We start from the raw sequence: 21911 nt of genomic DNA, 5'->3' as shown, positions 1-21911 counted from the left end.
CTCTGCCAAGAGAGCTGTGGTACAGGTTGTTAAAGAGTGGGAATGGAATCCAAACCAACTGCAGTAAACTACCCTCAAATGCAAGGTTTTGTGGGTAATTTAGAGATGACGCAGTAACTCAAACAAGCAAGGCATTGCAAAATTATGTCATGTGTTCATATCTGATACAAACCGAATACTGTTTATGGTCATTAAGTTGCCCCTGCTAGTGCAACTAATTTTATACATCACAATAACACCACAGATTTATTTCATTCTGTGGTACCACCACAGTCCCTAGACAATGGCTTTAGCCCACTAACCTCAGATACGTTAATAAGCTAATAAACTATGATATAATTTCTGATTTAAATTATACAGTGGTAACTACAGTGTAAGATATTTTTATCATTTTATTATTACTTTTAAATGTTAATTCCAGACATTCATTAATAACCAATACTACAAATGTTGAGGAACTTATAATTATCTCCAAGAATCATGCGATTGCTTGCGTGTATGCGTTCTTGTGTTAGTGTTTACCTGTGTGTCTGTCCACAGTGTATCTCGCATTCTGCTGCAGCAAACTGCATAATATTTTGGGTGCTCAGTTATGGCTGCATGCTCAAGGCCCTCTCATGTTTGCGGTGACTCATGTTTTTGACTTTGAATGACGTGTGTTTTATGATGCCTTACTGCCCATTGGTGTGCAGTGGACTTAGTTTTAATAAATAAATAAAAATGTAAGTACCGAATGAAACTCATTCTGTCTGAATGTCTTGATAACTTACAGTATGAAATCACTGAAAACCAAATACCCTGTGGACCGCCAGCTTCCCACTGGATCCAGCTGTTGTAAGAAGGTGTGTGAAGCAACTGCAAAGCCTCTACAGGGAGTGGAGTTTGTCTACCCAATGATCCACGTGCGCTCTATTGTACTGTGGACATTAACAAGAGGCTGTCTCATGAATCCAGGCCATTATAAGCCATGGGTTATAATTCAAAAAGGTGAGCGACTAAAATAAATGGCCATGCGTGAGGAGTGTTCTTAACATTTCTCAGTGGATTTAGGGATCCGCTGTGATGCTTTTATCACCACGTCATACTGATTTATCTTAAAAGGAGGACAGGTGCAGAAGGAATTCATATAGTCTGCACTGCGTCTGTCTTCGCTTTCACCTTCACTTGGGACTGAATCCAGCAGAGGAGGGTTTGTTGCTTTCAGGGGCTGTCTGTTTTCTTTTACACATTTTCACCAGCAGCATTGCTTTTTGATGGTGTTCAGGTGAAATCTAGTGCAGAACACATAAGTTGAGCTGACAGTACAGCCACCATGAGTTGGATTAATTTTTTGACATCTTTTATCCCAGGGACCAATGAATGAGCAAGGAGTCCATCAAGTTAGGCTCTCATGCGTCTACTGTGAGTGCTGCATTTTTATTAGCCCACTAGTTATATGAGGTCCTTATAGAGTGATCATGTCTGTCATCAAACCTGAGCAAGATGTCTCAACAACTGCCACTACTTCATGATCATAGTCTTACATATCTAAATTGAGGGTATAATGACAAAGGATGTCATATGCATACACTGAATGATGTTAGCTGGCCTGTATTTCACTGTTCTTGTCGTCCTCTTGTTGTTATGTTTATGTGTTGTCTCTTGTCTTGTAATAAATAAAAAAAAAAAGATAACTTTCACCTGGTCAAGTGCCTGATCATTTGAAACCCTCTACCGTTCAACCTCTTCTCAAAAAGCCATCTCTTGGTTCATCTATTTTAAATAACTTCCGCCCAATATCTTAACTTTCCTTCCAGCAAAGGTCTTGGAAAAAGTGGTGGCTGGGCAGCTCTTGAATCATATGAATGGCAACAGGCTCTTTAATACATTTTACTCAGGTTGTAGGGCGGGCCACAGCGCTGAGACAGCACTTCTTAGAGTTCTTAATATCCTTTTAGCAGCTGACAGTGCCCAGACATCAGTGGTCGTATCAGTTACAGTTTTATTCCTATCTCTCTAAAATTCTGTGTGGCTTTATGCTCAGTCTTTGGCCTTTTACTAATCTCCATTTATTTGTTATCTCTAGGTCAAATCTTTCAATAGCACAATATCAGTTGCATTTTGTCGCAAAACTATGGAAGTATTACTGAAAATATGTAATTACAAAGACCACACCCAAAAGGGACATCTCTTGCTGATGCTTGTGTGTTTTGTACCAGGATGTACTTCCATGAACGACAGGTCCTGCATGTTCTTTCCCTTCCCTGCTGATTAAAAGAGCTGCCGGATAAAACACATCAGGTAAGATAATGTTACATTTGTGCATGTATATAGCTAGCTACCTAGCTAGCTAGCTAGCTAGCTAGCAAGGCAAGGTGGTGACGAGCATTGTGCATATGTGTAATTCGTGGCAAAATTCAAGAAAAAAAGGAGTCAAAAAATATTTCTCTCTCGCCGTTGACTTCTGTACATATTTTTTACCAAATAAGGTCCCATGGGTACACCGGAAGGGGCGTGGCTGTGTTTTTGTCTTAAAACTTTAACCCTTTCACAGTGTGCTTTCAGTCAGTGAAAGTACATTGTCACATTTTGGTCTCCTAAAATGTATTGTTCAGCATTTGGTTGTACTTAGCTCCACCCCCTCATGTAACAAAACAAGATGGTGACAGCGAAAAATCAGGAGGCTTGAAAAGCGTAGTCCACAAACCAGTGGGTGACATTACAGTGACTACTTAAGTACCGACAGAATGTGTTTTTTATGCTTCACTCAGGTTTCCCCTACTGCACTTAGAATTTTAAAGCAGTTGAAGTTGACTTGAGTCGTATATTTTGCTACTTTATACTTACACACATTTCAGAAGAAATGCTCTTTCTTTACTCCACTACAATAATTTGATCGACATAGTTACTACAAAATATGATCAACCATATGCAAAGTAGGTTTGTTAAACTTGACTAGCTGCAAGCTTAAAACTATGTTAATGCTTCATTTTTTCAATGATCAGTATAGTTGGGTGTAAGAAGTATTGCAGCCTCACGGTGGTTTCAATCTTATTTTGCTTAAAATAGAGGGCATGCAGCTCTGGAACTGACTCAATAAGGATGTTTGTGTTTAGCACATTAGAAAATCAGCCTCATCTACAAGAGTTTAATAGAAAGCATGTGTGCGTGCTTTCCACAGGCCTTTGGGGACAATGTTTCACATGACCTTTCACCACTGCTGCCACAAGCTCTCTGTAGTGTTTCTTACCTGCTGTTAACTAGTTCTGACAGTTGGATGTTGAGCAGCTTCAGTGGAGCAACAGCAGAGATAATTACTCTAAGACAGCTCAATAACAGTTATTGAGGGATGAGAGGACATCACAGAATGATTTTCAGACCATCAATCTTTTGTTTTTTTCTGTAGCCCAATTGAATCTATTACTGTAAGAGGAAACTTAAATTATCCCTGTGGGAAAATTGGGTTGCTGCAGTGATAAACTGTGTCAACAAACAGTTCCCCCCCCATTCCTTTCTCCTTTCCTCTCTCACCCCTCCCCTATAACATACTCAATCCCCCACATCCACACTTCTTTTAATTCAATTATTAAATGTCCTCATCTGAAAATACCCCTTTTAAGTCGATAGTGTGCTAAAGCTCCTCTCTTCCACTCGGTCCAGTCTGTCTGGTAACGACCTAACAAAACCCCTTGTCACTCACAACCTCTCTCTCTACTCAAACCATTAGTAAAACTACAATTCATTACTTTCACAACTACAATTGTTACCTCCCTCCAGGTGCTCACCTATAGACCCCAAGAATGTCCCAGAGTCTTCACATTCGTTGAAGCAGTAAAGTAATAGCGAACTATGTGGGAGTTTCATGTCAAAGTAAGCAGTTAGTTGCCAGCATCTGTCTCTGAATCTCCAGCGTCACCATTTTATATTCACAATATAATAAAATAATTTACAAGGTTCATAAATTGTCATTGTACTACAGGGTTGCGCAACATAAATTCAAGGATTCAAGGATAATTTATTGTCATTATGCAACACAGGGTTGCACAACAAAATGCAGTTGTAGCCCATTTGCTTTATTGGCATCTTCACATTTAAAGTTTGTTGTTCCATTTGCTTCAAATAGTTCAATCATCAATATATTTGTTTACCTACTCCCTCAAATTATTCAGATAATCACATCATGTTTTTTACATGATGGCATAACAAATATTGTTTGTTACTGCTATTCCTCCTTCCTTCAGAAAAGTCATTTTTTATGACCCACGTAATGGCAGTTATTATTGCAATCCGTGCATCATGAGAACGGTCTCTTGAGAGACCTCCTGTCTGTGAGCTAGCTTTCCCTGGCTGGCATACTGGGTAGGCACACCCAGCAAGTCAACTGTCCCACTTTACCCTGAAGCTAGTAGGCCCGTTTGGTTTTACTGTGAATGAAGGATACATTGTAATGACAGAGAACCACACTGAGATAAAGTAAAGACGCTCCAAAACATGTCTGGTTATAGACAAAATGTTGCTCTCTGATGTCCTAAATAGCAAAGCCAAATATTAACACCTCGACTCTTATTTGTGGGTACTTTGTGGCTCAGAAATCGAGTCGTCTTCCAATCGGAAGATTGGTTGTTTAATCCCTGGCTCCTCCAGTCTTTGTCTAAGTGACCTTACGCAAGAGACTTAACCCCAAATTGCTTGTCGCCCTGACGTCAGTGTATGAATAGTAAAGTGCTTTGAGTCGTCGGAAGACTGCAAAGGTGTTTTACAAATGCAAGTCCATTTACCATTTTTTGAGTCAAAAGGAAAAATCTCTTTCCTCTGTCAGCAATAAGAACTCTGGAATGAAAGGAAGTGAAAAACTGGGACTTTATAATACACATCCACCCACTGTGCTTCTTAGCTCATATGGATGGATGCATGGATGCAAGTCAGAGGGCATTAGGGGAAGACCATGAATGTTGCCTCCCTCAATACTTGTCTAGACTTTGGAAATGTCACCAAAGTGTTCCAATTGAAACAAAGATACTTGGCAACAAAAATTTCCCCACAACAGCAGATCCGTGATGCAACAAAACTTCATGTCAGCTGCAATGCTGGAGACATTTTCAGTGATGCAACTTTGACCTGTTTTTAGCTGTTTTGATGATTGATTCTATTGGATTAGACACATTTTGCACACACAACTGCTGCATTTTGTACACCACTGATTAAGTGGAAACTGGAATCCTCACTTATCTCATTTTTGAAACAGGTCCTATTGACCAATTTCTCCCCAACATCCCGTCTTCTTGAGGAGTCCCCTCTGTGAAAAGAGAGTGAACGGGAAATGTTTCACCACACTGCTGCCCTTGTCTAAAGGATCTTCATGCTATGACCCACTCAACATAAGTTGGGGGGTTTCCTGGTCAGAGCCATGATATCATCATGCTTTTCTCAGACTCTGCATGTTGGGCGTGTTGTTCTCTGTGTGTGGGGGGTAATGAAGCTTAGGTTAATTCTCCCACCCATTCCTCTTGGATCTACACAACACTGATGAGGTGTTTCATTACATGTCTTGTGAGCTTATGACTTCAGCTGGGAGAAACATTGTCATTGTTACACCCTGTCTGCTGCGGGTTTGGGGTAATGAAGCAGCAGCATCGCAGCACCATGAAATCTACTGTTAGCAAGCATTGAAGCATTGAAGTGAAACAATTGGTCAGCATTATTTTACAAGTGTTATACATAACATACTACAAGGAACTTTCATTTTGTGTTCATTTTGGCGGTGGCGGTGGATAAAAGTTGTGTTTCAGAGCACCAGAGTGATTTCACTGCAGCAGGGTCTGACTCTGAGCAGTAGTGGTTCAGGTTCTCCCGTGTCTCCCTTCCCTCCAGCGGGCACAACAAGATGGCCTGGGCCTCCAGCAGCGTGGTATCGGTGTCCAGGCCTTAACCTGCTGCCTGAGCTCCTACTGCTGGTCGAAGGTGATAGCGAAGCTGAATCTGGGTCTACCTGAGGCGGTTGGTCGCTTGAGACCCTGGAGTCTGAGCTGAAGGAGTTTCTGGTGACCCTACATAATTCCATCTGATTTTAAGAGGAATCCAGCCCAGTGGCACCGACGACAAGCATTAAAGGAGACATATGCTCATTTCCAGGTTCATGCATGTGTTTTGGGTTTCCACTAGAATATGTTTACATGATTTAATGTTTAGTGGTTTGAATATACCTGTATTTACCTTCTGTCTGAAACAGTTTTAGCGCGTTTCAACAAAATTGCGTTACAGTGATACAGCATTCAGTGTTTTCAGAGCACTAAGACCTGCTTTATAATAACAAATACATAAAAAGCTCACATTTTACAACATGGGACAGTTAGGAATAACTGTACAGAAATATCTTCTCACTGATCCTGGTCCTGTTTACTTATGTAAGTCATATATAAGTGTCAGTATTAGATTTGAGACTGTTTATAACCAGTAGAAAAGTTCCTAACAGTAGCTTTAATGTACAATACACAACACATTATTATTAAGGTCATTATTGCCAGATTACATACAGCTAATTACATTTATTAATATTACTCCTCAACTCTTCTCATTACACAATGTGTATGACGTTTAATAAGATGTACGTGTCGTGAACCTAACGCAAGAAAAGTTTATTGAGCATACTAAATCCTAGTTGGACTTCAACTACATGTTTGGTTTCAGAATCAGCATCTTACATGAACATGACTGCGTGTTTTGGCTTTGTTACTTGGCCAGAGAGCTCTAAGCACTTGGGAGGAGGCATGTTGATAGAAGTTGCTTATCAGGTATCAGTGCAGAAAGATGTTTCTCCTGGGAGGAGCACAAAAGGTATGTCCACACATTCTCATCAGTGTGAACAGTGTGTTTCTTATAAAACCCCTGATGTGGTTTGATCCCAGAAGAATTTCACATAAAAAACATTTTTCCATATCCTGCTTTTCAAAGAGGAAGCAACACTTTTAAAAATGATGCGCTAGCTCTGAGAAAACCTTTTGCATAGTGCAGTGCTACGTTTCAAATCATATTCCTCAGTCTTAATTAATTTTTTTATTGTAAGGTCAGTTCTGCTGGGAGAGCAGGGGTCCTTATTTCTGACTATGAGCCAAGTGAGAGTTAGGGATGACCACAGCAGAGGAATGTGTGTTTGTGTCTGAACTACTACTACTTACGCCCCACTAAACCACTACTGAGGTGACCAACATGAGCATTTCCTTTAAAAATTTGACCCTAGTGCAGTAATGTACACAGGATGTCAGTTAACTGTTATAAAATTGCATATAATCACAGTTAGCATACATGAATAGTTCACTACATTATTAATCAGTATGAAGTTTGCTTTAGGAAAATTTGGTAGAATTTTTTTAATAACCATGACGTTACCACTTGGATGATGTTTTTATGCTTGGTTTTTTGCTTAACTCTGTTTTACACTGCTGGTATTACAGTTAATGGAACACTGATTAGAAAACGGATTAGTCTTTTGGTATTCATCACAGATAATATTCAATTAATAAAATTGGTATCGCTTTGATTTGTCCAAAAAATGTGTCCTCCATGGGACAGACCTAAATGCAGTTCTTTAGTACAACATTTAAGTCTGAAGCATCAAGTTTAAAGTGTAACAGCTGTAGAATGTGCAGCTGTCACATTAGAAATAAACGGTTGGCAATAAGAGTACATTGTGTGGTAAAATAAATATATTAACAAACATAATTACGTACATAATTGCTGACACAACTTTCTGCCGGTTTTCATTTAATGCCTCAATTGTAACAAAGGTGTTTTCATAGGCGGAAGTATGTCCACCTTTATGGGAAGGCACACAGAGCCCGAGGAAGAAACCGTGGGTCAATAAAGACAGTTTATAACGATCGTCTTGGTGCCCAATATCTTTGATTGTGGCTTTAGTTTTTGTCAAAGAAGCTAAAGAAAAGAAAGCCTGGCTCTGTCCAACTTGCTTCGTAGTACTCCCCTCTTCTTCTGTATTTATACTTGAGACAATACAGGGCAATATCCCACCCTAGAAGAGGCCAACAACTTCTCAGAAACTACTGGAAATAGTTGCATGTGGTGTCAAATAGCCAATGAAAACACACAAACACAACTGGTGTTTACATGCTTGGCTGACCCAGTGGCTGACACAGCTGCCCCAACCAGCTAAACATGAAAGGGTTGGTTATACAATTCAATGATATGTTAATGAATTAGGTGTTCGTGACCCTTTCATACTCACAACTAACACAAGTTTAGTTGCTTAAATGTGGTAAGACAGCTGATCAAATTACTTGGGGTAGCGTTGGAGTATATTGAGGGCATTTCCAGTGAAACAGTCCTGTTGACTGAAATCATCTGGCCTGTTTCCCTCTCATTGTTGACTCATGGGCTAGGTTATTAACACAGCATTTAGACTTATTAGATAATCGAAACACTAAACACTCCAAAACAAACTTAACATTAGAGTGTCATTACCAATCCAGTCTGAAGTTCTCTGGAAAAGCACAGAGTATGTGTGTGTGTTGTTACTCTTGAAGCAGAAGGTAGAGCAATCAAGCATGGATTTCAACACCATGTGAAAAAAAGGTTCCATAGAACTTTGAAATACAAACAAATTAGCCTTAATTCTCTGCAGAAAGAAATAATTCTGAAAACCAGTAGAAAAGCACGGGGGTCATCCAACGCACATTGCCCAGCAGGATGCCACACAGCAAGCCATATTTGTTTCCAATATTTGCATGAAAAAATTTCCCATGGGCACCAACACCACAAACACAGCTGAGAGGTTATAAATCACAAAATACACTTGTGAATTCCACTGTGTGCATTCATTAATATTGAGACTGATCTGACATGTTAATGCTGGTCATTGACACAGTATTCTGAAGTTAGGAATGTTTGCTGAATCTGACATGGCTCACTCACACTGTACAACAAAAAGGAACACAAAGTGAAGTTTGAATACCAAAATGTTCATGCATGAGGTCCAATGTTCTTGCAACAGTGCTGTATTATTTAGTCCCAAGGCAAATACATAAGACATATACTGGTGTCCATAGCAGATGAAACAGCAGATGCAAAAAGCTGTAAGGGGTCTGAGTCCTCATTAGAACCGTCTCAACAAGGTTCCAGATGTCCTTTGTGAAAAAAAAACTCCACTGAGCAAGTCATTTATTGCAGAATAGACTATGTGACATTTCTGAGAAATGTTCCTGTTGCTGTCCAATATGATGAGAACATAGACATCTTTGTCGCACATGTCCATTGTTTGGCTCAGACCCCTCCAAGCAGACTTCTGTTGTCCCTTAAAAGTCCTGTATCTCCAGTCATGGTATGTTGTCTTATTTTGCTTACTTGAAGGGTTTCATACATTTTCTGGTTGAATCCAACATCATTTGATTTGTAAATCCATTTGAACCCCCTTTGGATTAAATACTATAAATGCACTGTACTGTACTAAGGCAATTGCTCTGAGCTCCTAACAATTATTCAAATGTTGTTATTGTTTTCATACATTTACTTATTGTACATTGCACAATATGCCAACATCTGCATCCCACCCGCACAATTCTATGAAGTGGTTTCTGGCGGACATTTCCAGGAAGCCACCTGCCGTCCAAGCTCTAGTTCGATGGTCTGAGCCCAGACCCAGGCGCCGTTGTAGATGGACTCTGGATCTACAACCGATAGATAATTGAGAATTATTGAATTTTGACAGAGCACTTCTATTTTAACTGGCGCAGCTCGTTCAGCGGTCCAGGAAACACACCCAATTACATGCGTTGTAAATCACATTACGTGATGCTACTCAGCCAATGTGTATTCCGATAAGCTTCACAAGTCAGAGAAGTTATTTTGCATGCCATTCTCCATTAAGACAAATGTGGACAGAGAGACCAGAGTCTTTAACCAAAAATGGACAAACTCTTATATGTTCATTCTTCCCACGGGAGATTCAAAACCAGTTTGTCATATATGATCAGAGACCGTGGCAATTATTAAAAGCGGTAATGTGTAGCACCACTATGAGACAAAACACAGCTCTTTTGAGCAAACGTATCAACTCACATCCGAAATTAAGTCACAGAAAATAATAAGCCCAATATGATCAGAATCCTTAATTTTTTTTTTTCTAAAATTAAGTACTTTATTTTAAGATAAACATTTTTCAAAAGCTTTCTGTTATGTATTTTAATCTTAAATGCATCCTTTATTTTACTTGAAACGAGAGAACATTTATTTATTATTAGATTATTTCTTGACAATAAATATTCAGATATTATTCAATCAAACTTTCTTGATTTTACTTGACAGTCAGTTGTGGACTACATACAGAAGTAAATACAACTGCTAAGCTACTTCAATACATACAAAATTTGAGGTCAAGTTAGACATTACTGTGATTGGACTAAATTTGTTTTGGACTAAATGGACCTCGTTGAATTAAAATTGAATACCCCTCCTCTAGATTATCAGAGTCTATTATCTGGTCCACTGTGTAGCACTAATCACAGCATTTTGAGTGAGCTAACGGTAGCATCGTGGTTCTTCTTTTTGCTCATTTCTGCTCACTTGTGGATAAGAGACGGCTGTAAATGTGTCCCAGACGTGTGTGAATCTCAATAAGGTCTTGGCTGTCAGAGAGAAAGATTAGGTTGGTAAATTCACCAGATCAGATGAGCAAAGACATGTGAGGACTTGCTGGAACCAGAACCCTGAGCTCCTAACAAGCCTCCATTTTAGAGACACAAGGTTTCACTCAACAGCCATGTTAGGTCAAGTGGGTCAAAAGTGGGTTTATTTTCCCAATTATTCAATAACAATCAGTTACAAATAAATTACTTAACAAAGTTATGGGGCCCCTATAAAAGAAGTAAAAAAAACATAACCCTATTAAAGAATAAGGTGAACTAAACAAGACGTTAACTCCATTAACAAAAACCCTCTAGAATGAAACTGAGGGAAACCTATATACTGGCTGGCAAAACCAACAAAAGCATAAAGGGGAGGACAACACAGACAAGAACTCTTGGTATGGTCCTTGGCTCAGGCCTCTGCATAAAACCAGGCTCCACCCTCAGACCCATCTTTTGTCAGACCAGGAAGGGGCGCTCAGCAGCCAGATAACTTCCATTGTGGGGCTGTGGCCACCACACACTCCCCCCCTTCAAAGCTCCTGCTGGGATAGCGAGAGAGGTAATCTATTGTGCATTTGTCCTTTCCTGGAATGTGATGGATAATAAACCGGAATGGCTGCAATGCCAGGTACCACCGGGTGAGCCGTCCATTGGTGTCCTTCATTTTCTCAAGCCACTGGAGAGCATTGTGGTCCATCTCCAGGGTGAACTCACATCCCAGGAGGTAGTATTTAAAAGAGTCCAGGGCCCACTTCTCCACCGTTTAGTACCGGACGTCCCTCAGGAACAGCTTACGGCTGATAAAGGCCACTGGGTGTCGTCCCTCTGCAGGTCCCTGTAGGAGAACAGCCCCAAGCTTCATTAACCATTTTTCTACAAAAAGTATTAGCTTCAAAATACACAAAACAAAATTGTGTATATCATTATGATGGATTTTAATCATTGATGTATTAATATGTAATTTTCTTTAATGTTGCAGCTGGTAAATGTGGTACTCATTTTAATGACTTTATATACTGCTGGGTAGCGTAAAGTAACATAATACATCATAATTAATTTGTTAATTATATTTTGTATTAATGATCTGAATCTGCAAAGTAACTTAAATGTAGTGCATTAAAAATTTTTGCTTCTGCAGTATGGTGAAATTGAAGTATAAAGTAGCAGAAAATGAAAATGTACAAGTTAAGTAAAAGTATCTTAAACTGGTACTTATAATTGGACTACAGTACTTGAGTAAATGCACTTAGTTACTTTCCACCACTGCACTTTGGTTCCTATCAACATATTTTCAGGAGAAAAAAAACGACACTTAACAAAACCACATCATTTCTTTTGAACCTTCCTTCCTGTGTAAATATGATGTCTGACATAAGCTGACAGCAGGTTGAAGAACTGTGTGTTCTTCTGTATGGAATGTATAGGAAAAAGTTACAGACTGTTTTTTGTTTAATTGAGTGTCTGTGCATGCTCATTTTGGGGTTTTCAGAACTCTGCAGACACCTTGGTATCCACTCCTGCTGCCATTTTCTCCACAAGGCAACTCAGACAATTCCCCAAAAGAATGTCCTGGAATTATTCATGCTTTCATGCTCACTCTGTTTTCCTCTCTGTTTTACAAGTGAAATGAAGCATACTCTGCCAACATCTGGCAGTAAATCTACTTTCATATTTGACTCTTTATCATTCAGCATGCTGGGATCCGCCACATGATTCTTGTCTCAGGGGACAGCAGCATACAGAAACCGGATTCCTTTCAATGATATGCTTGGCATGGCCAACCTAATGGGTGAAATCACTGCCGCGCCGGAAGTCTCTGTTCCCGTCCCGTGTCTCTAGAAGTAGATTTACTGCTCACTTTTATCCAAAGAACTGGAGCTCTGCATATGGGCCGACAGCAGGAATATTTGCTGTGGTGTGTAAACCGTGAGGACGCTTTAAGGCCTCTACATGAACCTGATCACAGGCTGCTTTCTTTTGTTCCGAATGTTTGTTCTCTGAGGTCAGCGCACAGGGCCACCTGTGGGCAGAGATATGATTCCCTTTGGTTTTTCATAATGCTCCGTATGTGATGGCAGGGTGTCAAATACATTCCACACTAATTAGATTAACCACATCTTGAGGACAGATGATTATAGATGTAAACAGTGTTTTATTTTGAAACATGATGCACTAGTGGCTATAAGATACATCAGCCAAAATTAAACAAAGCACAAGTCATTATTAGGCTGCAATGTACCTCACCTCATGTTTCAAACCATGGTCATTTCCCTGAGCTGTCTTTTGTCAGCTTCACTGTTTGAGTGCTGGTAATTTGACATCTGTGAGAGGCAGCATTAGGTGTTGAATAGTTGACATGTCCCTATGGATGTGGAGGCATTAAAAATGCTAAACCTCATACAGTGTTGAAACTGATCTGCACTGCTGGACGGGTGTCAGTGTGAACCAGCCAGAGGGGATTACACAGGGTTTTCCCCCTCTGACATCAGGGTGAAATTGACTTCAGCAACAGTTGTCCTCAGTGCATCACATTTGCAGTCAAGAATGTGACCGTTCTCTGAGCAGTGTCCCAATGTGGGTCATTTCAAACACACAGTGATGAGGTGATTAGCATTAGCTGGCTGGAAGGGTTCTGTCTTTGCATGTTTTCCCATGTCTCCATTTGCTGGACATGACATACAGTGTAGCCAAGAGCAAGGTTGTTATTAGCGATGGTCATTTACCTTGATAAGGCTACACCAGCCAGCTGCCACTTTACTTCAGTTTTTGTTGTTACTTGGCCATTGTGGTGCTTTCAAAGTAAGTGACAGGAACAAATACAAACAAGGCGTCTGACAAAAGTTCAGCTCAAAACGGCCAGTTAGGACATTAAAATAGAAAATAATGCAATCAAACAGTCGCTTAAGCTTGCTCGCATTGCACTCAGTTAGGATAGTTAGGTACAGTTATTTTGTGTTGACTTCTTTTATGGGCAACTGTGGCTCAGAATGTAGAGAGGGTTGTTCCTTAATAAATAAATCAACGATTTGATCCCCGGCCTCCCATAAATTGGTCCAAATCACTCCCGTAGGCTGTGCCATCGTTGTGTGAATGGGTGGGAATGCTTAGATAGTCTTTTTTCGGGGAGTTTTCTTTCAACAACTCCTGCTTCCTCAATGAGTCACTGCTTGTTCCCTAACAGCCACAGAGTAACTCTTTCTGGTTAATGTCGAACCCTGCTGGATTGTGTGTGTGCGTGTGTCTGCATCTCTGTGTCTGTCTGTCTGTCCATGGCTAATCTCGCATACTATTGGACCCAACAGTCTAATAATTTTTGCGTTTATTTCTGACTGTACGCTGAAGGACAATTGATCAATAACTGCTTCCGTTTGGACTTATTTTCCATACAGATTACAAAAGTTTTACGTCTAGGTAAGACAATTGTATGTACATTTGTGTGTATGTTTGCATGTATAACTATTGCTTAGCAAATACCAAACTGATCTGAGCACTAACAGCAACACTTACATTCTAGATGGCAGGCAACTGTGGTTTGTATTCATTCAATCAAACATTATAGCCTCAGTCGTTGCAGACACACCTGGCAGAGCTCTGTACTCTGAGTGCATTTTCTAGTTGAGGATGTGCTTGGTTGTTTACAGTGGCGGGCCGTGCATTTTATACTTAGGCCTTCTGTGCTGTCCTACTTGAGCCATGTCCTAATAAGCTCATTATGATGCCACAACTATGGCTATTTGTTTCTAGGGGTGTAATAACACACATATTTGTATTAAACCGTTCAGTACGAGGCTTAAGAACCGAACAATACGTTTGAATAATACTAGTGCATTTGGAAAATGCATTAGCTTAAATTGTGGGAAATATAATTTTTTGGTGGACTGCGCTCACGTAACAGACAACAGGCTTTGTGACCTCTGAACCCGGAACAATAACAAAAAACAACTGAGGCTGCAGTACCGCAGCTAAGCTAGCGGGGAAACAACAGCCCGAACGGATTCAATTGTCCGGACAATAACCCCGCGCATGACGGGATGCTTCGTAATTAACGGACAATATATGTAGTCCAAATCAATGTAATTAAGACAATGACAAGAACAACTCACAAGAACCAGTCACATATTTATATGACAACAAAGCAACAAATCAATCAAGCAACACTGCAGCGCTAGAACACGAGGCATTCATATTATTCATAAAAACGACACAATAGACAAATGAACACAGTAGAAACGCTACTGCAGATGTAAAGACGCAAAATCAGTTAACTTACCACATCTGCTCTTCACTTAAAAAGTCCACTCAGGTCTCTCCAAACGTTTTCAAAAGCACTTAGCTTGTACGTGTCCTGTCATGTAGCTGCCGTGGTTAGCGTAACATAGCTCAAAACAGCTCCAAACAACAAGAGCTCAGTTGCAAATGAAACGCATTCTTAGCCATAAAATGTGCAACGCTTCCCCACCGCTGTCAGCCAGAAATACCGTTTGTACAAATCCTTTTCCTGGCTGGGTTAGGGCTGCTAGCTGTGGGCTTGACTGACCCCTTGATACAATGTCCAGTTTTTCTGGAAATGTCCTTCTCCAGAAATCTGTTTAAAAACGCTAAAAATGTCATGTCAATGTCATAACTTCTTACATATGTTTCAACTTGAACTCTTACTAAACACTAAGATCTGCTAGCTAGCTCTCTGTTTGACAAAAGTCATGCTGGCCCACTGACCAATCACGGCGCACCTTAATGCTGACGTACTTAGCAGGCTACCTAGACAGCTCTGGCATGTCAAAGAATACGCCCAACATGTCAAACTAAAGATCTGATTGGTTGAAGACGATGCTAATCGACAATATTGTCCCCATATACTTTAATCTGCAAGGTCTACCTAGAGGACCTCGGGCCTCTCTCCTTACATAGAGAAATAGAGGCTGAATCCGATTGGATAAGAGCTCTACTTAAAACTAGCTGCACTGGAAGCGGTGCTGCAGGCTGGAAGCAGAGCAACTAAGGAAGACGGGAGCTGTGCAATGAGAAAATAAGCTAGTGGGAATTTTTTTTAATACTTGTAGTGTATTTGTGAAAAATTATTAAATTATAAAATAGCTATAACTTTGTGATTCTGTTTAGGCCAGCAGAGAAGGCTTAGCTGGCCATGACGGCCCACCACTGGTAGTTTATATGTGTTTTAGCTTTGTAATGGACTGGCTCCTGCAACCCTGAAAAAGCCTGTTAGAATGGAGTTTCAATATTTCACTAATGTGATTGTGGTTTTGAGAGTTCAACACCACCCTAAGAAGTACTGAAACCTTTTTTCAAAAACATGACATGTATCACTATATACAATATATATATAAGGCATGCACCCTCTAACTGCTCCTTGGTACTGTGTAGTAGACTAGATTTCACTGTGCGCTGTGCTTTATAACATTTTGAGACAAAAGAAGTTGACATTGTGATAGGATGAAACTCTAATAAGCTGGGATTGACTCAGAGGACACGTGACTCGTTTAATGCTTCTCTATCTCTCTGATGACAGACAGGATAATAACTTCCTTCTCCTCTAATGTTGAAATGTGGCACAGGATCACCAGTCCGTACTCATACTAGAACACAGCAGATACAGGTCAAAGGACACATTGACAGGACACCTGGCTGCTGCAGTGTGCAAACTTTTCTGGGATAATTTGTCCCTGTAAGGCTGCTGGTGTAGACAGAAAGGCCTCTAAACACTTTGAGGGAAGACTCTTTTATCTTCCAAGATTTTTCATCATCCTAATGATTCAAATGCTGCCAAGATCCCTTCCAGAAGTCCCCTCTGGTATTGTTCGATGAATAAAGTCTGTGTGTGCGTGTGTGAAAGCCGGAGAAATATGTGTCACAGCCTTTAGTCTCTAAACAACAGCTGTCTGTGGTGCATGTAGTGGTGGAGGAAGATCTGACTGTCACCACAATGGTCACATTCTTTATTAGCCCAGATTCCGGCTGCTGTCATCAAGCCAGCATTCCTCAAGGCCAGGGGAGAAACTGGCTTTGTGCTGAATGTCAAGTATGTCTGGGGTTGCGTGGAACCATCAACAGAAGCCTAGATCAAAGCCTTTGCAAAAAGACATTCACTTTCTGCACAGTTATAACCTAATACAAAACTCAGAGGAAACTGTTTTCCTAATGTGGTGCTGAAAAGACAGGAGTGGTAGTCTGGATTTCTACAGAATCATGACATCATGAGAAGTCATGTGACGGTCAAAAATATTGAAAGACAGTACTGTAAAACCGTAAAACTGTATGAGGCAAAAGGTGTAAAAAAGACATCAAAGTATGCATTAAAACCATTACAAGCATTAAGGTGTTGATACCAGTGGTAGCTGGTAAAATAAGTCAGCTTCAAAATAGTGAAAGCATAGTAGCTTTAGGTTATATTATGGAGTTTTTTTTATTACCTTTCTGTAATTGTAGCAAGCACCAGTAGTTGTAGGGATAGAAGTAGCAGTAGTATAGTAATTGTAGCTGTAATACACCTGTAACTACTACAAGGCTGTTGCTCCACACCAGACTGAAATAGGGCCCTTTCCTCCCTAGCAGTCATTCACCTCACCATACTATGGTCATAAGGAGTACATTAACAATCGCTCTGAATTGAGTAAAACTCAAAACTCTTTTCTTTTCCTTCGGTGTAGTAAAATTTCCTCAGTAAGACTCCATCTTTCCCACTGTGCACAGTAGGCTTTGGTGACAGGGCTGCTGGAGGCTCTGTCAGTCCATGTTGGCTAGCCTCTCCTTTCATCCATCCACTTCCACAGTGTCTGTCTGGGTCAGTTATTTGGCCGCTATTCAACTGCTGCAGTTGAATAGCAGAACAGGTGGGTCAACAGAACAGGTGGGTGGTTCACTCCACCCTGTGGAAGCTTGAATGGCACAGAGCACAATCACAACTGATGTGACTGGAGGTGTTCACTACCCCACTGGAGACAGGCTTCACCTGGACGGTTGGCCATTATGTTAACGCTGTTTGCCACTGAGGTTCGGCTCTGCCATCGTGCATGGTCATGACCTCCAGCAGGGACTCCTAGACAGTGCATCTGCATTCTGGTGGTATTGTCCCTGTGTGCAAAATACCCTATGGCAATCAGGGGGTCCTGTCTCCCCCGATGCACCTGCTGGTCTGCTTCCGTCTGTTTGTCTCTGGCCATTGTGCATGGTGGCTGTTTCACAGGTGGTCCTGGGCTGGTCAGGATATAGTGCTGCACATAGTGCTGGTGTGGACTAGATCAGCGTGCTCTGAAGAGAAAACCTTACTGTCGGACTGTAGCAGGTAGCAGTGCACAAGACCTGCTTCTGGCTGGGGACTCTCCACCTTCTTCTACAGCTTTGCCGAAGAATCCTGACCACAGCCCCTCTCATCTAGATAACAAGTTCAGCATCATGGTTGAAGACCCTGATGGGGATGTTGGTGGGTCGCTGTGTCTGCACAACAACGTGAGCCACAAGGACATGGTGCTTCTCCATGAAACCCTTGGTTGGGCTCCAGCAGCAGCATGGTGGAGGCTGGCGGTGCCAGGCTGTGAACATGACAGCTCACTCTTTTAATCATCTCCTCTATGAATTAATGTGAAAAAATGTGATTCAAAGTTGTGCAGTCTTGATTCTTCAAAACAGGCCTGCATTAGGCGGATCATGTTTGGACTGAGTTGTTTTTGTGGAATGGCTTGAACCTAAACCAGCTGTTAATGTTAAGTGAAGTAAGGCTTTAAGGCCAGCTATAATTGTTGAGTTAGTTCTTCAACAGCTGTGAAGAATTTTCTGAAATTAAGAACAGATCAATCCTGTTTCTGATGAGGCGACACCTCAACAGTCCATCACCCTCCCAACAGCTGCAAAGTGGTGTTAATATTTGGCCTCATTGGAGCTGGCGTCTGGTATTGGGTTGGGCAATGTGACGGATGGCAGGGTTGACTGAGGCTGTAGTCCCTCTGGTGCAGTTCCAGCCGAGGGCAGCTGTTGGGATGGACTGTGTGGATGTGTGAATTGCATTAGGCCTACTGGTGGGTACTGTGTCTCTGAGCCCTGCATTGTTGTTGGCCCAAAAACAAGACCAGGACACCCCAGCCCCTCTCCATGATGGTTTCCCATTCCGACACATTCCACTTCTCTCTCCCCTCTCATGCTGAGGTCAGAAAAATACATATAAATAACTTTCTATATATTTGTTCTTTTGTTTCTCCAAAACAGGAGGTGTTGCGAGTATGAATGTGGTCTGGAAGTAATTTGTAGTTTTTTTCTCTCTAGTGAACTCCATGGTTCTGTATTGGCCTGGCTTGTAAAAGAGTCATCACTGCTGCTTCAATTCTGTTAGAGAGAGAAGTCCTGGAGGAGTCCGATGATGTGATTACCGTACATTAACGGAGACCGATATTGGAGCAAAATGTTTGAGTGTTAAGGACAGTAACTGGTGATGATGGGATATGTACAATGAGACTTGAGTCCTTGCTCTGTGGACGATGGGTTATTGCTGAAGCGCTGTGGTCTGTGTTCTACTGGTGCTAACATGCATAAAACAATGCTAATATTAGAATTTCCCTCACAGAAAGTATATAAAGTATATAAAGCAGCACACATTGCTGTCTGCCTGGCTTTTTTTCTTCAGCCAACAGCAATTTGCCCACTGACTGCAGAGACTAATCTCTTGCCGAACCTTACAGTAGTAGGTTTGACGTTATGACTTTAACATGGTAATGCTCGGTTTACCCATGCATGTATGTGTCTATTAATTTAATCTTAATAAGATCAAGCCCTATACAATATTCATCTAGTTGCAGTATCTCTATTATTCCTGTTTGTTGACAGCTTTATTTCACTGTCACCATAGTGAACAGATGGAGCCCAAAAATGAAAACATAACTTTTATCTATTTTGGAAAGACATATCAGATTCCATTTGGTGTTATCTTGTCATCTCATATTCACATCAAAGTGAAGCAGTTGCAAGAGTTCAACACTTCATCAAGATGACTTATGATGTATTTGGAAGAATATTTCACTTTCATAAATAATCTTTGTTGAGATTTAGTGTTTGGCCTCAATCACATGCAAAAATGTGTATCTGTTTTGTGGCATCTTTGTCTGCGCCTCTGATACAAAATGTTGATGTGAGGTCCTGACACAACCACTCCTCCCCCATAATTTCCAAAGGCCTCCATTGTATCTTGTACAATGGTCTTCTTTGGTGTGCTCCTTGGTTGCTAGCCCAAACCTCAGGAAAGCCCCTCTGCAAAGAACATAGACAAGCTTAGAGAAAAGCACTTCATAACTGGATTGTTATTGAGTATTGGACCCCTGGACTTTATTTTACACGTGATATTTCATGAAGTTTAGGGGATTGACAGAAGGTTGACCACGCATAAGTTTCCATGCAGCTTTGAAAAGGATAGTGCTGCATGTTTGCTGTCTTTGCTCTGTTCTTACATCCTGTTCAGCCAACTCTTTCTCTTAAGTGACTGCTACAGGAAATAGCCCAAAGGGTCACAATTAAAGTCACGTTAATCTCTATATTCTGTTCAGCACAATACTCATGCTGTCATGAGTCCCATTTTATACTGTACTTCAATGTGAGCAATCATGTGTTTCCAATATGTTATTGAGCCAAGCTCAAAATTGTAACTTTACAGGATCCTGCTAATCTCTATAAGAAATAAATAGTATCACACTGAAGTGCTTTACACGTTTTCTTTAACTTTAACAAGGTTTAAATTGCACATGAAAGTTAATTGTAACATTTGGTCCAAAAAGAGAAAGAGAGAGAGGGGACAACATGCATCAATTTGAACCCTTATTCAGCATTTGATTGTTCTTTTACTTTTTTTCTCTCGTGTCACTTCTGGTTGCAAAATAAAAAGATGGTGACAGCCAAAAATCAAGATGGCGACGGACATAATGCTGAACTCGATGCTTCAAAACGGCAGGCCAAAGACCAATAGGTCATGTCACAGAGACTATTTCCCCTTCTTATATGGTCCTGAGTCAACGAAGGGCCAAATCAAGTTCCAAGTCCTAACCTTCGTCTTTTGAGTCCTCAAAAAGTCACCAAATGTAATGCCATTGTACATTTTTCAAACAGTGCACCAGTCAGTACATTTACAGAGATAAGTAATGTTTATTAAAATTGGTATTCATTGCTTTCAAATACATTTAAGGACAATTAAAAGCAAAATGGTCAGGTGTACTTTGGTATGTTATCCCTGTGACTATAGGTTTGAATCCCTCAATGAATCTACAAATTGTGGCGCTTCATTTGCTTCGCAAATGATCTTTTAGCAGTACAGACACTGACTGTATAAGACAGCATTAACAAGACAAGAGAAAGAAGTTTCACTTTTGCCTTTTGGCCATAGACTGTATATAGGAAGTGGACGTAATGATCATGACGTCACCGATTGGATGTGGACTGCCGTTTTGAAGCCTTGAGTTCGGCAATTTCGCTGTAGCCATCTCTGATTACAGCCGTCACCATGTTGTTTTTTTCGCAACCAATAAACGTAAGTTACCATATTTGGAACGTGGAGGAGTGACATAGAGATGCCGGATACAGCTCTAGTACAGTGACCAGTCAATCACAGTAAGCCCGCCCTAAAGCATACGGTTATGGTCTATTTGACTCTAAATGGACCATAATTTACTTAATGAACATCATGCTGTATTGAAGAAGACTTGAAACTAGAGATTGAGACCATAAACTGAGGGAATAAATCAAGAGAAAAGTAGAGTCATTTTCTCATAGACTTCTATACAACCAGAGGAGTCGTCCCCTGATGGCCAGTAGAGAGAATGCAGGTTGAAGCATTGGCTTCACTTGGCAGAACCAGAGGTTGCTGCCTGCTTTTGGCAAGTGGCTTACACTTTTAATATCAATAAGCCACAGCTGATATAATCTGCTGTTGGAGATGTTAGTCATTTTAATTGTGGAAAGATACAAAGTAGTAATCTACTTAAGTGTTTTATTGCCTGAATGTGATATTAAGTTGGATGACATTAACCTGACATGCCTGAAGGTTTGTTACACAGAGCCATCCTGATATTTTGAACAAACAGTTGTCTCTCGTGTTGTGTCACACACACCTAAACCACGCTCCTAGCTGCCTGTAATTCCTCACTGACATAAACTGCCTAAGCTGCCGTGCAGGTAACGCCTGTACTGACAGACAGACCTTCTCCTGCTTGTGCTACATGATTAGTTGCTGTCAGATTGATAGCATCTGATTTAAATTATCTGAACCTAGGGGTTGATTCACAATAAAATCACTTTTTTATTCAC

The sequence above is a fragment of the Cebidichthys violaceus genome, unplaced genomic scaffold, assembly GCF_023349555.1.
Source record: "Cebidichthys violaceus isolate CVI_PGR_0920_01 unplaced genomic scaffold, fCebVio1.0.p SCAF_62, whole genome shotgun sequence".
In the NCBI taxonomy this organism is placed as follows: Eukaryota; Metazoa; Chordata; class Actinopteri; order Perciformes; family Stichaeidae; genus Cebidichthys; species Cebidichthys violaceus.
The sequence above is the reverse complement of the archived record's forward strand: the minus strand, read 5'-3'. Positions refer to the sequence as shown.